This window comes from Macaca mulatta, chromosome 3 (genome assembly GCF_049350105.2).
Source record: "Macaca mulatta isolate MMU2019108-1 chromosome 3, T2T-MMU8v2.0, whole genome shotgun sequence".
Lineage (NCBI taxonomy): Eukaryota > Metazoa > Chordata > Mammalia > Primates > Cercopithecidae > Macaca > Macaca mulatta.
In genome coordinates, this window is record NC_133408.1 from 141,547,639 (window position 1) to 141,561,488 (window position 13,850).

Here is a 13,850-nt window from a genome sequence, read left to right on the forward strand (position 1 = left end):
CCTAGGAATCCAACTTACAAGGGATGTAAAGGACCTCTTCAAGGAGAACTACAAACCACTGCTCAGTGAAATCAAAGAGGACACAAACAAATGGAAGAACATACCATGCTCATGGATAGGAAGAATCAATATCGTGAAAAATGGCCATACTGCCCAAGGTAATTTATAGATTCAATGCCATCCCCATCAAGCTACCAACGAGTTTCTTCACAGAATTGGAAAAAACTGCTTTAAAGTTCATATGGAACCAAAAAAGAGCCCGCATCTCCAAGACAATCCTAAGTCAAAAGAACAAAGCTGGAGGCATCACGCTACCTGACTTCAAACTATACTACAAGGCTACAGTAACCAAAACAGCATGGTACTGGTACCAAAACAGAGATATAGACCAATGGAACAGAACAGAGTCCTCAGAAATAATACCACACATCTACAGCCATCTGATCTTTGACAAACCTGAGAGAAACAAGAAATGGGGAAAGGATTCCCTATTTAATAAATGGTGCTGGGAAAATTGGCTAGCCGTAAGTAGAAAGCTTAAACTGGATCCTTTCCTTACTCCTTATACGAAAATTAATTCAAGATGGATTAGAGACTTAAATGTTAGACCTAATACCATAAAAACCCTAGAGGAAAACCTAGGTAGTACCATTCAGGACATAGGCATGGGCAAAGACTTCATGTCTAAAACACCAAAAGCAACAGCAGCAAAAGCCAAAATTGACAAATGGGATCTCATTAAACTAAAGAGCTTCTGCACAGCAAAAGAAACTACCATCAGAGTGAACAGGCAACCTACAGAATGGGAGAAAATTTTTGCAATCTACTCATCTGACAAAGGGCTAATATCCAGAACCTACAAAGAACTCAAACAAATTTACAAGAAAAAAAAACAAACAACCCCATCAAAAAGTGGGCAAAGGATATGAACAGACATTTCTCAAAAGAAGACATTCATACAGCCAACAGACACATGAAAAAATGCTCAGCATCACTGGCCATCAGAGAAATGCAAATCAAAGCCACAATGAGATACCATCTCACACCAGTTAGAATGGCGATCATTAAAAAGTCAGGAAACAACAGGTGCTGGAGAGGATGTGGAGAAATAGGAACACTTTTACACTGTTGGTGGGATTGTAAACTAGTTCAACCATTATGGAAAACAGTATGGCGATTCCTCAAGGATCTAGAACTAGAAGTACCATATGACCCAGCCATCCCATTACTGGGTATATACCCAAAGGATTATAAATTATGCTGCTATAAAGACACATGCACACGTATGTTTATTGCGGCACTATTCACAATAGCAAAGTCTTGGAATCAACCCAAATGTCCATCAGTGACATATTGGATTAAGAAAATGTGGCACATATACACCATGGAATACTATGCAGCGATAAAAAAGGATGAGTTTGTGTCCTTTGTAGGGACATGGATGCAGCTGGAAACCATCATTCTTAGCAAACTATCACAAGAACAGAAAACCAAACACCGCATGTTCTCACTCATAGGTGGGAACTGAACAATGAGATCACTTGGACTCGGGAAGGGGAACATCACACACCGGGGCCTATCATGGGGAGGGGGGAGGGGGGAGGGGGGAGGGATTGCATTGGGAGTTATACCTGATGTAAATGACGAGTTGATGGGTGCAGCACACCAACATGGCACAAGTATACATATGTAACAAACCTGCACGTTATGCACATGTACCCTACAACTTAAAGTATAATAATAATAAATTTAAAAAAAAAAAGAGAATGTTAATCAATGAAATAGAAAACAAAAAACAACAGAGAAAAATCAGTAAAATCAAAAGATGGTTTTCAGAAAATTACAATGAAATTTATGAAACTCTGGCTGGGCAACATAGCAAGACCCCATCTCTATAAAAAATAAACCAGCCATGGTGTTGTGCACCTGTAGACCCAGCTACTCAGAAAGCTGAGGCAGGAGGATGGCTTGAGCCCAGGAATTTGAGGCTGCAGTGAGCTATGATAGCATCACCGCACTCCAGTCTGGGCAACAGACTGAGACCCTACCTCTTAAAAAAAAAAAAAAAAAATTAAAGAAGAAAGGTAAAAAGGGAAATTTGAAAAAATGTTATGCCACTTTGGTGGTTTGAAAGACAACCCACCAAAGCTTACTCAAGGAGAAATTCCTTGAAAGTCACAAGCTCCCCAAAATCACTTTCATTAAATACATTGAATTTGTAGCTACAAAACTTTCCTACAAGGAATCAAAACCCAGATGGTTTCACTGAGGAATTCTGCCAAACATTTAAGGAAGAAATAATATGACTCTACACAAGTCCTCTCAAGAAAAAATGAAGAGGTGGGAAAACTTCCCAACTCATTTTATGAAACCAGCATGCCAAAACTAGACAAGTTATAATGGGAAAAGAAAACTACAATCTAGTATTTCTCATGAACATAGACATGAAAATTCTTGACAAAATTTTAACAAATTGAACACATCAATATAAACAAAAGGATGACACACAACCAACTGGGGTTTATCCCGAGAATGCAAGGTTGGTTTTAACATTCAAGATTCAAACAATGTAATTTGCCATATTAATGAACTAAAAAAAAAAAAAAATCCACACAACCATCTCAATAAATGCAAACTTTTAAAAATAAAATCCGACATCAGTTCTTGATAAATACTCAGCTAATGAGAAATAGATGGCAACTTCCTCATTCTGATAGTGTCCGTCCATAAAAAACTTATAGCTAATGTTACATGTAATGGTGAAAAAGAATGTTTTCCCTCTAACGTCAGAAACAAGGTAGCTGTTCTCACCACTTCTATGTGACATTGTACTGGAAGTTCTAGTCAGTGCAATAAGGAAAGAATAAGAAACAAAAGTCATACAGGTTGAAAAGGAAGAAGAAAAACTATCTTTAATCACAGACAACATGTTTGCTTTATAGAAAATCCAGTGGAATCTACAACAACAACAGAAAAACATTTATAATTCTTAAGTGAGTTTAGCCAGGTTGCCAAATACATGACTAATAAACAGAAATCAATTGTATTTTTATGTACCAGCAAAAATGTTTGAAAATTGGAAACCAAAACTTTTAACATGCCATTTACAATAGCATCCAAAAATGAAATATGTAAGGATAAATCTGACAAAAAATGTGTAAGACCTGCCTGTATATTAAAACTATAAGACATTGCTGAAAGAAATTAAAGAACTAAATGAATTGAGATAGATTGTGTTTACAGATTGAATGACTCAATATTGTACAGATATCAATTCTACCCAAAATGACCTATAGATTCAGAATCCTAATAGGGTTTTTGTTGTAGAAATTGACAAGTTGATTTTAAAATTTATAGAGAAATGCAAAAGACTTGGAATAGGCAACAACTGTGAAAAAAGAATAAACTTGGAGGACTTTAAATACCTGAGTTCAAGAACTATTATAAAGCTACAGTAATCAATAGAGTATGGCATTGACATAAAGATAAACAGAAAAACAGGACAGAAGAGAGAATCCTGAAACAGATCCACACATATGGACAACTAATTTTTGACAAAAGAGCAAAGGCAATTTGGTGGAGAAAGGGTTACCTTTTCAACAGTGGTTCATGCCTGTAATCCCTGTACTTTGAGAGGCCAAGGCAGGAGGATCACTTGAGCCCAGGGTTTGAAACCAGCCTGGGCAAGCAGGTGAGACGCAGTCTCTACAAAATAATTTAAAAAATTAGCCGGGTATAATGGCACGTGCCTGTGGTCTTAGTTACTTGGGAGGCTGAGGCAGGAGGATTGCTTGAGCCAGGGAAGTCAAGGCTGCTGTGAGTCACGATCACGTCACTGCACTGCAGCCTGGGTGACAGAGCAAGACCCTGTCTCAAAAATAAAATAATAAAATAAAGAGGTTGGCCATACTAAGCACTAGTGAGCATATGGAGCAACTGGAGGCCTCATACACATGCTGGGAATGTAAAATGGTGTCACCATTTTAGAAAACGGTTTAATAGTTCCTCAAAAAATTAAACAGACACTTACTGTATGGTCATTTTACTGCTAAGTATTTACCAAGAGAAATAAAAGCTTATGTCTATACAAAGTCTTATATACAAATGTTCATAACAGCTTTATTTGTAATAGCCCCAGTGAGAGATGTAAATGTTTATGAAAAGGTGAATGAATAAGCCAAATGTGATATATATCACAATATATGTATTTCACCCAGGCTGGAGTGCAATGGTACAATCATAGCTTACTGTTACTCTGATTCCGGGATTCAAAAGATCCTCCTACCTCAGCCTCCCAAGTAGCTGGGACTACAGGGGCATGCCACCACATCTATCTAATTCATTTTTCTGTAGAGACAGGGTATTGCTATATTGCCCAGCCTGATCTTGAACTCCTGGCTTCAAGCAATCCTCCTGCCTTGGCCTTCCAAAGTGTTGGGATACAGGCGTGAGCCACCCCTCCTGGCCTGATATATTAATACAATGGAATATTATGCACTAATATACTAGGAATGGACTATTGATATATGCTACAATGTGGATGAATACCAAAATAATTATGCTAAATGTAAAAATCCTGACAAACATGAATATAATATAATATACATAAACTTCTAAACTAACTTATGACAGAAAGTAGATTAGTATTTATCTGGATATGCGAGGATGTCCAGAGCTACAAGAGTGAGTGGATACAACGGGGCATGGGGAAACCTATGGAGATGATGTTGAGGTTTTATTGCATATCTATGTCAACATTTACCAAACTGTACACTTTAAATATGCACAGTTTATGTTCATTATACTGTGCTTACAAAAAGATATTAGCAAAGAAAGAAGATGGCTATGTTCTTATTGTGCTTTCTCATTCAGTTGGTTTTGATCTGTTGTTTTAAAGCACATGAAGAAAACCCAGCCTCACACAGATGTGTTGTTGCAAAGAAAAAAATATTTTATTAGCCCCTTCTGATAACTGTGGATGTTCTTTTATGCTATACCAAAACTTGACACGTGGTAGGTTAAGTCATTGGGTGGAATCTAAAACCATACAATATACTTTTTATTCTGTTACATTAAAATCCATTGTTTCATACTACACTTTGATGGGTCTTTTACCTATATGTGATTTTAACCTTGCAGACCCCTGAAAGAGTCTTGGAAAACTCCCGGAGATCCCTGAACCACACTTTGACAATCACTGATTTAGATTACTCCTTTTTTTAAGTTTTCCTTTCTAAGGATTAAATTATCAAGCCAGGCACGGTGACTCACACCTGCAATCCCAGCACTTTGAGAGGCCGAGACAGGCAGATCATGAGGTCAGGAGATCGAGACCATCCCGGCCAACATGGTGAAACCCCATCTCTATTAAAAATACAAAAATTAGTTGGGCATGGTGGTGTGTGCCTGTAATGAAGAAGTTGAGGCAGGAGAATTGCTTGAACCAGGGAGTCGGAGGTTGCAGTGAGCAGAGATCACGCCACTGCACTCCAGCCTGGGTGACAGAGCGAGACTCCACCTCAAAAATAAATAAGTAAATAAATAAATAATCAACTGAAGTGTAGGCAGCTCTCTTCACTGAGCTCAGACCATGCAGCAGGGACGAAGGGAGGAAGGCAGGCTTTGTGCTGATTTAAGAACTAGATATGGTGGGTAGTTTGGATCACTTCCATTTCTGCACCCAACTGCTACTTTCTTTTTTAACACCCTCTTGAAACAAAGTTCCTAGAAGACTTGCTGCTGTAACTGTGTGCCACATATGAGCACTCAAGGAAGCAGGGTTAAATGTCACTGACACCACTCAGCTGACATATTCTGTTGGAACATAGCATCTATCTTAAGTCCCTGAGGAAGGAACAGCATTATTTCCATTTACTGTCAGCATGTAACTAGGATCACCAGTGTATTAGTCCGTTTTCACGCTGCTATAAAGATACTAGCCGAGACTGGGTAATTTATAAAAGAAACAGGTTTCATTGACTCACAGTTCTGCATGGCTGGGGAGGTCCCAGGAAACTTACAATCATGGTGGAATGGTAGCAGGCCCATCTTACATGATAGGAGGCGAGACAGAGTGAAAAGCCCGGGGGAAACTGCCATTTATAAAACCATTGGATCTCATGAGAACTTCCTCACCATCGGAAGAACAGCATGGGGGAGCCATCCCCATGATCCAGTCATTTCCCACCAAGTCTCTCCCTCAACACCTTGGGATTATAATTCAAGATGAGAGTTGGGTGGGTATACAAAGCCTGACTATATCAACCAGGGTCTCTGGGCCTAAGAAGTGTCAAAATAAAAGGAAAATACTGCTACATTATTTAGGGCGCAAAACTTTTAAGATGTCAACATAACAGAAACATTTGTCCCAGCCTCCTCAATCATTGTACCCACTGACAATGCCTTCATCATTTGTCCAAAAATGTTTCTGATCAATGTTTTAATAATGACAATTTTGGCTCACCAAGAATAACTTTGGGGCTTAAAAAAAAAAAAAATCTTCTCAGACAAATTGAATTGGAATCTCTGGGGGTGGGGCAGAGTTGTTAGTATGGCTTTAAAGATAACCTAAGTCATTCTGAAAGGCAGCCAGCATTAAGCCCATCATGAAGACATCATACTCTAAGCAAACCTCTCATCTCTTTCTGATGTTCTCCTTTACCCTCCACTCAATGAGTAACTATGTTCAAAGACCTACACTACGTGTTTCGGAATATAGAAAAATGGGCCTGGCACAGTGGCTCACATCTATAATCCCAACACTTTGGGAGGCTAAGGCAGCAGGATCACTTGAGCCCAGGAGTTCGAGATCAGCCTGGACAACATAGGGAGGCCCATCTCTACATAAAATTAAAAAATTACTCAGGCATGGTGGCACACACTTGTGGTCCCAGCTACTTGGAAGGCTGAGGTGGAAGAATAGCTTGAGCCTGGGAGGTGGAGGCTGTAGTGAGCCATGATCACACCACTGCACTCCAGCCTGGGCAACACAGAGAGACCCTGTCTCAAAAATAAAAAATAAATAAAATAAAATAAATAATAAAAATAAAAATGGTAAGACATAGACTTTGTTTTGATGAGCATCTTACAACCTTGCTACATAAATGTTATGCAACACTGGAGTGGCAAAGTTAGGCTGGCTTAAATTATATATCTACCTAGCAATTTTATAAGATGTGTGAAGAGGACAGAAAAAGTAAATTGGAAAGAGAAGGCCAAGCTAAACAATACACAAAGAGCCAAAGGCAGAGGTTTTGTCACCAGCTCGCAGGGTGGCACTCAGAGTTCAGTACCTGGTGGGGACGGCAGCACAGAGGGAAAAATGAAATGGAAATCAGTCAAGGATCCTGTGTCCCAATCCTGGGATTCACTATTTAGAAAGAGACAAGGCTGTAGAGAATAAGAAGAGAATTGCCACCAAGAGCTACATTTTAGAGCTGGATAGAAGATTAACGGAAGAAGAAACTTCTGTTCCCAGAGTTTTAAAACGAGGGCCTACTAATGAGATGTAGTCTGATTAACTCCTGGTGGAACGGCTGAATTAAGACAGGCTGATTTCCAGGAATTAGGAAAACCTGAAACGGAAGAGGGTCACGCCTGAACACCAAGGTCCTGCTTAAAAGTGCGATTGCTTAATCCTGCCAACCCAAAACAAGTGAAAACTCACTCAGGGAGCAGTGCAAAAGCCTAATTTGCTAAAGTGATGGGGCATGGTAAGAAACAAAAGTGTCCTATATTACCTGTCCCACAAAAAAATAGACCTCCTCAAATTAGGACAACTGATGAAAACCGTCTGCTAGAATAACGGGGTAGCTGAATTCCTCCACAAGAAAATCCTTTTAATTTCCTTTTAGAAACAAAATTTAAAATACAAAACAATTAGTTGGGCATGGTGGCAGGCGCCTGTAGTCTCAGCTACTCCGGAGGCTGAGGCAGGAGAATCGCTTGAACACCTAGGCAGAGGTTGCAGTGAGCCGAGATCGTGCCATTGCACTCCAGCCGGTGCAACAGAGCGAGATTCCGTCTCCAAAAAAAAAAAAAGAAACAAAATTTAAATTAAATGTTTACATTAGGAAATTATGACCACAGTTCTACTTTCTGAGAATAAAAGAATTCTTAATTCTACTGCTTATTAGAATAGAGAAAGAACATTTGAAGGAAAAATGTCTCTGACTCTTAAAGCAGAATGATGATTAGATCAAGTAATTCTAATTCTGTCCCATCTTTACTCAGATAGAGGTTAAATGGCTACTCCAGTTCACACCCAGGAAACCTGTCTGAATGCAAAGGTCAAACCTAGGTTCCTTATATTTAGAGCAGGACCTTCCTTCTATGCATAGTCAATTGACATGAAAAATATACCATTGTAAAAAAAATACGATTTTCAGGATCACCTGCTATTTGGCAAAAGCATATATAGAGTCACAATGTTGAGTAGGACCTGAATGCATCCACTAAGCCAATTCTTCCTTGCAAGCAGGTGAACTTCAAAACTGCCCAAGGCATCATCAGGGTTGGAGAATCCACAGCTTCTATTAATGCTTCCTGTTGGCCAGGTGCGGTGGCTCATGCCTGTAATCCCAGCACTTTGGGAGGCTGAGGCAAGTGGATCACGAGGTCAGGAGATCGAGACCATCCTGGTCAACATGGCGAAACCCCGTCTCTACTAAAAATACAAAAATTAGCTGGGCGTGGTGGCGGGTGCCTGTAATCCCAGCTACTCGGGAAGCTGAGGCAGGAGAATCGCTTGAACCCGGGAAGCAGAGGTTGCAGTGAGCCAAGATTGCACCACTGCACTCCAGCCTGGGCAACAGAGAGAGACTCCATCTCAAAAAAACAAAACAAAACAAAACAAAAACAAGAAACACTCTATGTTGAGGGAGTAATTGATAGGTTTTTTTGGCTAGCCCAGATCTTACAAGCCAAATGACCATGTGTTGTTTTAAATCCTAGGGTTAATGAAGAACAGCTGGTCAGGTCTTTGCCCTAAACACAAAGTAGGTTTTCCATTTTAAAAATTTTCCATATTGAGTAATCCAAGTGTTTTCTCCTAAAGCCTTTATATTTCATCCTTTTAACAACTTAGATTTCTTTCTTTAGCAACTTTGGTTTCTCCAAGTTCATTTTCTAGTTGGTCTTGTTTACTGAGATCACTTTGAATTGTCCAAAGGGGAGCCAAATAAAAATGATAATACTAATAATCAGCAGTTATTGTAGGATTACTATGTGTCAAACTCTGAACTAAGCACTTTCTCTAAGTGGCACAATTATTTGCTATTGGAAGAGACTCAAAAGAATGAGCAATGTCTTCCTTTCCCCTATTCCAAGATGACCAGAAGATAGTCATACAATCCTATTTTGAGACCGATTCCCTCCCCTCTAGGGTATTATTGCCTTGGAGTTTCTAGACTGAAAACAGAAGTTGTCAAGTCCCTGAGGACAACTACTCACCCAGGCTTTGGTTTGGAAGTCTGGTGAACTGAGAAGAGGTGATGGAGACTGGAGGTGGGAGTTGCTGGTAGAGGCGCTCATCCCCAAGACAGGTTGCAGGTGTGCCGAATGGAGCATGGCTAGGAGGTGTGTGTGGAAGGATTCTGGGATCTGAAGCCTTGCAGCAGAGGTGAGGATCTTGAGGCTAAGCCTGGGGTCAGCAGGGAGGACGTGAGGAGCATTGCTGAGTGGCTGCAGCATCCACACCCAGCGGGCACAGGGGGAGTCAGCTGGACACCAGAAAGCACAGAGTGGAAGTACAGGTGCCGCCAGAGAACAAAGAGCAACCCAATTCCATGTTTTTCAGGTATTAGCTGAAGCCCCGGGCTTTTGTGCCAATCGAGGAGGGAGGGGCTCCTCCACACGTAACAGGTTGATTCTTTTTTTGATTTTTTTTTTTTTAATGACAGGGTCTTGCTCTTTTGCCCAGGCTGGAGTGCAGTGGCATAATCATATCTCACTGCTACCTCAAACTCCTGGGCTCAAGCAACCCTCCCATCTCAACCTCCCATGCAGCTGGGACCACAGGCATGTGCCATGCCACCATACCTGGCTAATTTTTACATTTTTCATAGGGACAGGGTCTTGCTGTGTTACTCAGGTTGGTCTCCAACTCCCAGCCTCCCAAAGTGCTGGGACTACAGGTGTGAGCCACTGTGCCCAGCCTGACTTCTTGATACCTTTTGAATAGGTACTCAAAGCCAGATTTAGGGAGTTGTTGTGGAACAAGTCCATGCCTGTTACACAGACATCTCTTAATTTCACACTCACAAGAACCTCATGAGGCTCCAGAATTAGTTGCTTCCTATCTCATTTTACAGATGAGGATTACAAAGATTAACTTGCCCGAGGGCATATACATGCTTCAAGGCAGTCCCAGCTCGGCCTGATTCCAGAGCCTGTGATCTTCACCATAGTGCAAGATAACTTGAGCTATTCTGTCAATTTTTTAAAAATGGTGTCACTTTGCAAGTAATTACAAATCAACTCTGTCATTCAAAGGTGAAGAAAGGCCAGGTGCAGTGACTCGCACCTGTAATCCCAGGACTTTGGGAGGCCAGGGCGGGAGGGTGGATCATTTGAGCTCAGGAGTTCAAGACCAGCCTGGGCAACAGGGGAAACCTCATCTCTACAAAAAATACAAAAATTAGCCAGGCGTGGTGGCCTGCACCTGTGGTCCCAGCTACTCAGGAGGCTGAGGGGGGAGGATCACTTGTGCCTGGGAGGCTGCAGTGAGCCATGATTCTGCCCCTGCACTCCAGCCTAGGCAACAGAACGAGACCGTCTCTCAAAAGACAAACAAATAAAAACAACAACAAAGGTGGAGAAAGAAACTGAGGTCAACTTAATTATACATACCCTGTGCTATAGTTTGACCCCTCCAAATCTCATGTTGAAATTTGACTCCCAATGTTGGAGATGCAGCCAATGAGGGGTGTTTGGGTCATAGGACAAATCATGAATGTCTTACTCATGATTTACTCATCTCCACATAAATGTTTTGGTGCCATCCTCCTAGCAATGAGTTCTCACTCTATTAGTTCCCATTATAACTGGTTGTTAAAAAGAGCATGGCACCTCTCTCCCTACACTTACTTCCTCTCTCCCCACACTTACTTCCTCTCTCCCCATGTGATCTCTGTGCATGCTGGCTCTTGCCTTCCCTGATGAGTGCAAGCAGTCAGAGACCCTCAGTAGAAGCAGATGCTGGCACCAGGCTTCTTTTACAGCCTGCAGAACCATGAGCCAAATATGTCTTTTAAAAATAAATTACCCAGTCTGAGGTATTCCTAGATAGCAACACTAAATGGACTGAGACACTCTTGGATACAAACTTGTACCATGTCAATATTTTAGTTATATAAAAAAATTCTAGCATAGTGAATAGAACTCTTTATACTAAATTTTAAGTTTAGAAAATGACCAGTCCTGAAAACATAGTGAGACCCATCTCTACATAAAAATAAAAAATTAGCTGAGTGTGGTGGTGCACACCTGTAGTCCCAGCTACTTGGGAGGCTGAAGTGGGAGGATCACTTCAGTCTAGGAGGTTGAGGCTGCAGTGAGCCATGATTGCACCACTGCACTCCAGCCTGGGCAACAGAGCAAGCCCCTGCCTCAAAATATCAATCAATCAATCAATCAGTCTCAGTCTGGAGCTGTTTACTAAGTATCCTAGTGAAGATGGTGACATCTCAGTGTTGTACTCACCAAGCAACTAGGACATGCCAGGCACTGTGCTAGGCAGTCCTCATCTTGAAGATAAAATACAAATTTCTTGGCTCCACAAAGTCATCTTCCAGCACTATATTCTACTCTTGCCTACACATCATTTTCTCCAGCCATACTAAACTGTTCACATGTGATACAGTAAACTGGTACCTTGCCTACTTTGTATCAGCTGCAAAGAAAGTAGGTCCAATTGGAAAAGGCAATTGGGTTTTATTCAGTGGCCAGGGAATAGAGAGGGGGAGCTCTTGCTCCAAAGGCAACTTCTCCTGGAGCAATAGGAGTCAGGGGATTGCAAAGAGTTAGATGAGGGGCAGGGAGGGTATATAACATGCTCAGGGTGGAGTTCCAGACGCACAGGTGCAGTCCCCAAACATGATTCTTCATACATTGTATGTATACAACATGGTGGCCATCTTCATTTAGGGGCAGGGATTTTAGCATTGTAATGATATGGTGAAGGTCTAAAACTACCCAAGCTATTGCTTGGTTTCTCTGCTCCTGCCAGTTTTGGGCAATTTCTGTTACTTTCTTCTCCTTTCTCCATTATCACTACCTCCTTTTTACTTTATGGCTTTGCTCAATTCATGGTTTCTCTTGGGTTTCTGCTTTTCGAGCAACTCCTCCTGCTAACACTGTATCCTAAATTCAAATTCGCAGTAAGAGAGAATCTCACTGAGTCAGCAAGTCACCATCAAGGATACAGTACATCTACTGGGCAAAGCTCTCATGCCAAAACCAACCCTATAGGCTACTTGCGGGCACATAAAATGGCGGGCCGCTTTAGAGCAAGGCACCAATCACTGACCACTGAGTTACGGCCCAGAGAGAAAAGTGATACAGTCCAGCGGGGCTTGGTGAACATGCAGAAACAACTTTCTGCTCTGTTCAGATGAAGGCTGAGAGTGTGGCAAGCCCTCACAGCACAGAGCCATCTAGTATACAAGGGTTCCACCCAACCTGTAAACCTTAAATAGTTCTCCCATACTCTAGGTACAATTATCTCTCATCAAAATCTAAATAACTTATAAAATCAGGAAAGGAAAAGATTAAAGGCGGACAGGGACCGAATCCTGGGGACTGAGGGAGAGTTGGGCTCAGAGAGCAACATCTTTTCGACAGATCTGTAGTAGGGAGAAGATGGTAGAATTCATGCTTAATGATTTATATCTTTTCAGTAAAGTTAGAGGAAACAGATACAGATGAGAGGAACTTGAGAGTGAGAAAGGAGGCTTAAAAAAGCCATTGTAGGCAGCATATAAATGGACATGAAATGGATTAAAAGGCACATTGCCAAATATAGAGCTGAGAGATTTCAGTTAGATCTTGATAAGCATGATTTCTTGAAAGTCAAATTCAATGCTCTCCAGCAAGTCCAAGTATGAACAGTGAGCAGTTGACTTAAAAGTTGAGAAGCAGGTTGAAAATGAAAGGACTCTAGGGTGCTGTTAGTGAGAGTATCCACATACAAATGAGCCAGAGATCTAATAATGAAGAGATATGAATGGAATGTGCATCTGAGAATTTAGCAAAATTGCTCATAATTGGATATACAGTAACAAGTAGGCTTGCAAAAGAATGAGCCTTTCCTCCCACATTTTAGTGTGCCTGCTTAGGAAGAAAGGGAATTAAATGTCAACTTCTTGTAAAAGAATTTTTCTCATAGAGAAGAGTGATAGTTTGTGAGAAGGATGACTCTTAATGGTTCTCATATTTGGTGGGGATGCATGTGATATCTTATGTCATATGAATGATTTAGCTTGGAAATTTTCGTTAATTGCCCTAGGCCATTACTTGTTTTTCTTGGTGAGAAAGGTGAAGAGAACCAATTTTCCTGCATAACCAACACATCTGTTCCTTGCTAGGTGCTTTACATATGCTATCTCATTAATCCTCCTAATAGCCCTGTAAGGTAGGTATTATTACTCTTAGTAATTTACAGCTGAGAAAACCAAAGCTCACAGAGGTTAATTTGCTCAAGACTAAAAGAAGCCTGATGCCAAAGCATGTGTTCTTTCCACTAGGACACACTGCAGAGAGTAGAACAGGGAGATGTCAAGATGAATTCTGATGTTTTCCTACTGCCAAGGTTTATTAGTTTGTCTATGACCTCACTAAAAAATGGACAGATA